Below are 8,417 nucleotides of genomic sequence, written 5' to 3' on the forward strand. Positions count from 1 at the left end.
ACGACAACAGCGCTAAAATAAAATAAAAATCCACTGGACAGGCTGTGGAGCAGCACGACAACAGTGCTAAAAAATAAAATAAAAATAAAAACGAAAGCGTTAGCAAGCTAGTTAGCTTGCCAACGCTGATGAAGGTTAGCTGATAAAAGTGCTCCGTCGCGATGCTTCGACCGTTAGAGGTCTTCTTTAGGCGTTGGAGCACGGTGAAAAAGTAAAAAAAAGTAAAAAAGTAAAAAGTAAAAAAGTCTTGAAAAAGACTGTTAATTCAAAGAACTCAAACAGCTCAGTTCAAACAGCTAACAGATACAGCAGAACACCGCTGTGCTCCGGAACAGGAAGTCCATCAAGGTACACCAAGGTATCATTGAGACTATAGAACCAAAAAGGATAGATCATAATTGATGGAAATAAAGTCCAAGACATATTCAGTGACTTGGAAATGTTCATGTTTCCTTCCCCTGACTTGTCTGAAGAAAGCTGGCAATAAAACTGATTATTATTTACAGGTTTTATCAAGTTTTAGAGATTTGCTTTCAGTTTGAGTTTGAAGAAGATAATTTTAGAAATCTTAATTTTTTTTTTTTTTTTTTTTTTTTTTGTATTTCTTGTATTTGAAATGGCATAAACAAATTAAAATGTGTGGAATATCAAGTGTTCCAATACTTTTGGGGGGCAATGTATCCTAACCTTATGATGAGTGCAAATGAATGTGGTATTATTACTGTTTTGTTTAAGAATGTTTAATTTTCACTGTTGCTGCACTTTGTATGAAATCATAATCATATCGTATATCATACTGATATGAAAATATACAATAATTTGACCATACTGTACAGCCCTATTGTCAACTAGCTGAAAACTTTGAATATTAATTTACATCTACATTAAAAAATGATTAAAGTGGCAGGGCGTTAAGAGGGCTGTAATTGGGGGGGTGGAGCTCCCCCAGAAGCTGAAAGGCACAAAAAAGAAAAATGTTTAAAAAGGTGGAGGGGGGCTGAAAGGTTTTAACCATGCTGAAGCTCCCCTGAAGCATGTGCTCAAAAAACAGTCTGAAGGACCTCGATGACATGGTGAGATGCTGAAGAGCTTTGCTTGTTCATGTCTGCGACATATACATATTATAATTGTAAATACATTAAAAATACATGGATGATGCAAGAAAATGAAAACACTTTCCATTGTGGTCCATTTAAAAATTGAATGACAAAGAAGTAATAATAAAATTATTAATAATAATAATCCTGATGATAATAGTGTATATATGATAAGAAAACCAAAACAACTTGTAAATACATTGAGACAGTAAATTAACATTTAAAAAATACGTATTTTAACACGATATAAAAGGGTTGAATTCTTCCTCTGAACACTGTTGCAGTCTGAGGTCAACAGTTCAAAGGTTCTAAAAACGTTCTGGACTCACACACCATTCCAACTCATTATAGAAACTTTGCATAATTTGTTACCACCCAAACGTGTGTCTTTTCTGTAATGATTTTTAGTTGATGATGCAAAACAACCCTGTTTGGTTATTAATAAAGAAACTCTTGTTCTGCAGTGTATAACTGGGGCCCCTACACTAGTTTGTGTAAAGCCTGGGTCCCACCGAATAATGATGAAGAAGGAGCCACGCAGCATGTTTTCTTTGCTACAAGAGGGTTTCTTCAACTATCGTGGGAGTTTCTTGGCTCTGAGTGGCTCTTAGAGGCATTATCGTCAGTTAACAAGGTTCTTCTCTGAGCGTGAAGCTAATTTCAAAAAGTTAAAAATTTAGCAACAACAGCGTGGCACAGTTTGTGTACGAGTTACTGTGACGGCTTAGAGGCATTTGCGTGGTGATTACGAGTCTGGAATCACAGAGGACTGTTTCATCTGGACGCTTTTTTTTCCTCTCTTTCCTGCTCCATGTGGAATATATTTTGAACAGCTTAAGGTAACTATTTTTAATGTTTTTATAGCTTGATAACATCATGCTACACAGCACTGCGTGGCTCATACGTGGCATAGCATGGCTTAGCGTGGCTGATACGAGCCATTCGAGGCTCTAATGACCTGTCGGTCGTGGCTTCTACGTGGCACGTGTGGGGTACAGAGAGGCACCTTAGTAGTGGATACGTGTTAGATGAAAACGTGGGTCATTCTTTGAATAATCACTCCACACCCATGCGTGGCTCCTTCTTCATCCTTCATTATTCGGTGGGACCCAGGCTTAAGACTGAAGAAACCACTTAAATCTGTGGCAAATCATTTTATAGAGTGAATATGAAGTCAATTTACGGTATCCGCACGTCAAAAATGCCCAACTCCAAAATATCCACCCAACCCCTTTTTTAATCAAAGTTGCTTAAACACCCACCATAAATTATTATTTTTTTCATTAAAGTCTATTCAACACTCACCCTAAATTAAATTAATCTTGTGACCCCAACACATTGTAAAAAGCAAAAAATAGAGTTTTCACAGGGTGTTTCACGTTGGATCCACGTCTTACTTCTGATTATGTCATCAGTGTGCCTTGGAGCCTCATGTACAAAGGCTGCGTACGCACAAAAATGTGGCATACGTCCATTTCCACACTAACGTTCAAATGTATCAAAACTGAAATGACCGTGGAAATGTGCGGTGCGCCATGCCAAAATCATGGCTGGCGTACGCACATTTCTACAGCTAATGTTCCACTGCCAACAAGTAGAGGTGATGCTGGGAACCGTTAATAGTATGAAAATATGAAGTCATCAGAGTCATCTGATGCACGCCAGACACACTTATGAACAATTAACACACCCACGTGTTTGCAATTATATGGCTGGATATCAAACCATGCACAAAGTGATGAAGAAAATGGTATTAACAATGGCTGTATTCATGTTTTTAGAAGACCTTGCAAATGGTGCAATCCGACGTGAGCGAGTGTTTGAGGGATGCGAGGATTTACTTGCAAATGACAATAATTGGCTCATAAGCTCATTTTGATTACCAAAGTCACTGTTACTGGAGTTGTGCACAGAACGTGGCCATCCCAGAGCACAATACGACGAGGAGCCAGGGGTTGTCTGTGCCCACACAGGTACTGACCACGCTGGGCTTCCTGGTAACAGGGGCATTCCAGTGGGAGCTGGCTGATCAGTCAGGAGTGTGCCAGTCGACCTTGAGCTGAGCCATGCCAGCTGTGTGGAAAACAATCATCTTAATGTCATCCAGGCACATCAAGCGCAATTTGCAGTGAGAGTCAGTTTCCCTAATGTAATTGGAGCTATTGACTGCACTCTGCTATAAAGGCGCCACCACATGATGAATTTGTTTTTGTTATTGGGACACAGTTTCATTCCATCAATGTACAAATCATATGTAATGCACAAATACATTGAGTTGGGTTGGGAATAGGCTAGAGGCTGGCACGGTGCACGATGGGTGGCTGCTTGGTGAGGAAATAGTTGTTTAACAAATAAATGTTTATTCGTGTAATTGTTCTTAATGAACAATCGGGGGCAATCGGAACACAGCCAGTCAGGCGGGCGTCAGCAGCTGGGATGGAAATACTGGGGCCAGTGGGACCGGTGAAGCTTCACCACAGGTGGAACTTTGCCGGTGAACAGGGAGGAGTTTGTTTTTTTTTCTGCATGTGTGTTCAATAACATGTTGATTAGGATGTACAAAAGGAATGTGCTTGGATCCATGCGTATGCACACTTTGATAAATCTGGATATTTTTGTGCTTACGGCGGTTTCTGGGCTTTAGCGTACACGTTTCAGTCGGAAACCCATACAAGTCTTTGTACATGAGGCCTCTGGTGTTTCCTGTCTTACTGTATGGTTGTGACTCTCAGTGGTCTAAGGGTTTGTGAGGGGATCCTTGGGTACTACTGGAATAAGTTTGGGTAAAATGAACACTTACTTGGCGAGACTGAGATGAGGAGTATCACTGGCGTTGTCAAGTCATGTCACATTCTGGCCATATGGTGCATTTCTCTAGGCATGATCTAGTGCACAGGTGCTTCACTGTTTGTGGACCTCAGTAGCTGAAGAAGGCCAAGGACATGCCCACATTTCACTTGGCTTCGTCAAATAGATGGTTACTTTTGAGAAATGTGGATGGCCCGGTTGTCTGGGTGTGTGATGTATGTGTTGATATGTGGCCCCAGCACATGCTCCCAAATGGCAAAAAGAAATATTTTATTACTTGTATACATATATTGAATTAAGTTATTTCTTTAGGAGTCTGTCTTTTTTTTGGGGGGGGTGCCACAGTGGATCTGATATGGATGTCCAAGTTTATTTGGCACGTTTTTCCCCAAAATGTGTACTGATTCAACTCCAGATGTACAAGGAGAATGGGACATGGGTGGTTCTTATTGTGAGGAAAGCATCCTAAGTTCTTGTGCCACTGTGTTGTCTTGTAAATGGGACAAACTGACACGTTAAAAAAATGAACCAAAACATACAACGCTTTATTTCATTCAAAAAATGTATTCATTGCTTTGATCACATGACTGCATTTATAAAAGTTTTTTTTTTTTTTTTACATGAGAGGAACTCAGACAATACAAGAAGCTATGAATTTGGTCATTGGATTGGAAATCCTGCGTCTTTATAAAAAAAAAAAAAAAAAAAAAAAAAACCCAAAACAATTGAATTCATATAACTTAACAATAAAAACAAACTATGATCACAACTTTCTTTGTCTTTACAAAGTCTTCATTAATAATTTATTGGCTTTAACACAAACTGTTGCTTTCAGCTTGTCAGCACAGATGTGAAAGCAGGTTTTCAAAAAGGGGTGTACAGTACCAAAGTCTGGGTCATAGAAAGCCTTTGTTAGTCCTCACAGGGGTGTCGGGGAGTGACTGCAAGTAAGAAAAACAAAGGCGGCTGTGTTGTCTCTGACGATGCTGTCTCTTCCCAGCAACTGGGTATCATGAGAGGTGCAAGGGTTAGCAAGTGGTCCAAAAGTTCAGAGGTGCAATTAGAAACACACGGAGGGGCTGAGCACTGCCCCGCAGCTAGTCTGTCTGCATCAGGTGTATAAAAAACACATGTGGAAGCCCACACTCCCCACTGCAAAAGCAAACAGTACCTGGGGATTGGCTAGTGCCATTCATTTCATTATACTACTTCCATAGGCACGCTAACTGGAATAACAGTCTTGTTCTTCATTTCTTTTTCTTCCCTTCCCTTTATGGAAAAACACATTGTCTGCTTCCATCTCAGGCCTTAGTGGAAGCTTTGTGTGTTTTCTTAGTGAGAACTTTAAGTGCAGCTACTTTGACAGTTGGCACATTCAAGACAAATGTGTGAAATTCCTTTGTGCAACTTCATTCAATAATTTTTTGATGGTAAACATATTCTAAGTTATCAAAAATACTGCACTATCTACAAAAGATTGTTCATTTGACACATACAAAACAGTACCTCAAAGATATACTTTACTTAAGATGTCGGTACAGAGAATTTGTCCAAATTGATCTCTCGTGTTTGGGAAAGTTTCCAACATATGTACCTTCTATGAAAACAATTCTATCCACGGGATGAGAAAAGAAGCGCTTAATGATAAATGAAACCAAAAGACCACACATATACAAACTGACAATAACAAACACTTTGAACACTTGCTTGGCCGACAACGAGATAATAGTGAAATGTTTTTTGCAAGACCAAAAAAGCAAGGCGGAGAGAAAAACTTGATTCTTTCCTCTGGCTTCTTGTAAACAGCAATTTGAATGTAATGCTAAACAGCTGAGAGGGCTGAGGATCAAAAAGCTGGAGGAGCTGGTGGCGGTGTGCAGTGGCTCCTTTTTGTTTTACTCTCAGCTATCTTGTTCAGAGCACAACGTGAAAAGGCATAAAACACTGATAACGTACAGCAAAAACATCCCTTTTTAGGTCAAGGCATTGTTCTTTTCAAGCAGATACTGCACTGAAAATGAAAGCACGCCTGCAGACCTACATATTTGCATGTCATTATATAGGTTAACGTGACTTCATCTGGGTCCAGCTGAGTGTGCGTGCACATTTGTCCAACAGAAAGCCGTGATAAGAGAAGAATCCTTCATTGCTAAATGAAGGCTGACATGCGCGCATCTGCTGCTTATCGACGAGTCGCTCACATTAGCGCACGTGTCAGTGGGGCTCGAATTATCTGCAAACCGAGCAGTTGTTGTTGCCTGCAGGCTACAAGTGTCTGATTGAGACAAAACAAAGTGAAGACTCCAGTCAAAGCAAGCGCAGTTTTTCTACTTCAGTTCATAAGGCACATGCTGTGTGCAAGAGGTTTTTACTCACAAAAATACACCAGGAATGATTCAGTCTCTATATAACCTTACAAAAATCCTTCATAAATCCCAAAGAGGCACCTTAGTGTGTGCACTTTGCATTGACCACAGTCTGTGAGTTGTGTGTCCGGAGAACAAAGGCACTTTGGCAAAGTATGCATTTAAAAGCATAAAAAAGAGAAACATAAAAAAGAAATCATCAAAATAACTTATTATAAAAGCGTCTTGTCTTAACGAATACTGCAGTGAAATTATCATCAACATTTGTCTGTCAAACATAAACCCAGCAAAGAAAAGTGTGGGTGAATCCTCATTTGTAAGCTTTAGACACTAATAAAAAACCTTCTCTCACAACAACACAACAGTCGTCTCTCTAGTCGCCTCTTGAGGGACAGTTTGTTTGGACCCAACAGGAATGTTTGCCGTTTTGCATAGAAAGAGCGGAAAGGATAACGTGTTAATATTTCTGCACCAGAGGCACTTTGACAGTCTTGATCTCTGCTATATGAGAGGACTTCTGAATGATGCAGCTGGTGGTCCCAGACACACCGTCCTTCCCCTGCGCCAAGTTGGTCAAGGCCATGGCAGCGTTGATCTCCCTCCAGTACGTCTCGTCTTTGCCCTTCACCTTCTCTTTCTGCGTAGTGCCGACGCCACTGCCGCTGGTACTGATGAGCACAAATATAAACACCAAAGAACAAAACAGAGGGGCGAGTTAGAGGTCACAGTGAGCTTGTAGCAAATAAGCAAAGGAGATAAAGCCAACTCACATGTCACATTTACTTGTTCCGTGATCTGTGGTTTCTGAAAGTACAAAAAAAAGAAAAAAACATTCATTAATTCTGCACAGGATTTGAAGAATGACTGAAACTGGCCTGAAGTAAAGTGTTGAAGAGCTGTGTTTGTGTACAAAAAGCCATGTTTGTCAGACAGACAGCAGAAATATTAGGTTTGGCCAAATCAACTATTTGGTACATTCACGAAAAGAAAAAATACCAATGGTGGTCTCAAGAACTCCAAACAGTCCACATGGCCACAATAAAGCAGTATGGTAGATGAAACAGTAAGTCTTCAAACTATCAAAGAAACAGTTCTTGACAATAGTTGGAACAAATCAAAAACACAGTGAAGGATGTAGATGTATGCTCTTAACATCACTAACCAAGAGAAGACCAAGCAGGGTACATACAGAGTTTATCAGAAGATGTAAACCCCAATCAGTCCCAGAAACAAGATGGCAAAACAAAAACTGATGAAAAAAAAGCCTGCACAGTTCTGTCACAACAGACATGAGGCAAACATCAACTTGGAAGTGTGTGTGAAATGGAAGGAACTACATGGTGATCATATACATGTAGCTGTGGACATCCCGTAGACTTAGACTTCGTACATCCCAACTCAACGTTCTCCGACTGCACATATTCCATTTTATCAAACAAAATATGAGTTCAGTCAGTTAGAACTGAATGCACGTCTTCTTTATTTCCATGTAAAGCTACTGAAAAATTATAGCCACAAAATAATTTATTAAAAATTTTTTAAAGTGTAAAAGGAAAAAAAAATGTAAAGAATTAAGTCAAGACTTCTGAAGCAGAATTTTGTATCAGTGAGGAAAAATGCCCAAACAAACTACCAGGAATAAAGGAATATTTGTTCTACTTGTCCACGAGAACCTCAGAATCACAACTAAGAGGTTTGAGGCATCATCCACCCTTAAGAGAGCGCTCCATCACCATGACCTAAAACAGCTGTTAACCATGGAGAAAGCCAATCATGCAAACTGTCCAACAAAAATTCAGAAAAGAGGTTTGCAGTTGATCCCCAGGACAAAGGCCAAGCCATTTTGTTAATGTCAATTTTGGAATACCAATAAGAGAGGAAGTGTTGAACTGATCTGTAACGAAGTACTTTTTATCCAGTTACTTTTGGTCATATAATAAGACGTAACCACATACACAAATTGATGTAATTCCTACACCATTTACCTGTTTAGGATTTAATCACTGATACTATCTGTTTTTTTTTCCTTTAAATTCCAATATGCATCTGGACAATTCTGCAGTAAAAGAACTTCAATGACACCGAAATGTGGCCATATTTTGACTTAGCATTAACAATTTGCGCTCATTGTAATTCCATTACCTTA

General features: G+C 39.6%; 1 long non-coding RNA gene across 1 annotated transcript; it reads right to left on the reverse strand.

Annotated features, from left to right (window-relative positions):
* Nucleotides 1-4,435: 4,435 nt before the first annotated feature.
* Nucleotides 4,436-7,519, reverse strand: LOC117512099. The gene is made up of 2 exons (XR_004561207.1): nt 7,042-7,519; nt 4,436-6,939 (listed from the first exon to the last, which is right to left on the reverse strand). It is a non-coding gene; the product is annotated as an uncharacterized LOC117512099 (long non-coding RNA).
* Nucleotides 7,520-8,417: the final 898 nt, after the last annotated feature.

Source organism: Thalassophryne amazonica, chromosome 1 (genome assembly GCF_902500255.1).
Source record: "Thalassophryne amazonica chromosome 1, fThaAma1.1, whole genome shotgun sequence".
NCBI lineage: Eukaryota > Metazoa > Chordata > Actinopteri > Batrachoidiformes > Batrachoididae > Thalassophryne > Thalassophryne amazonica.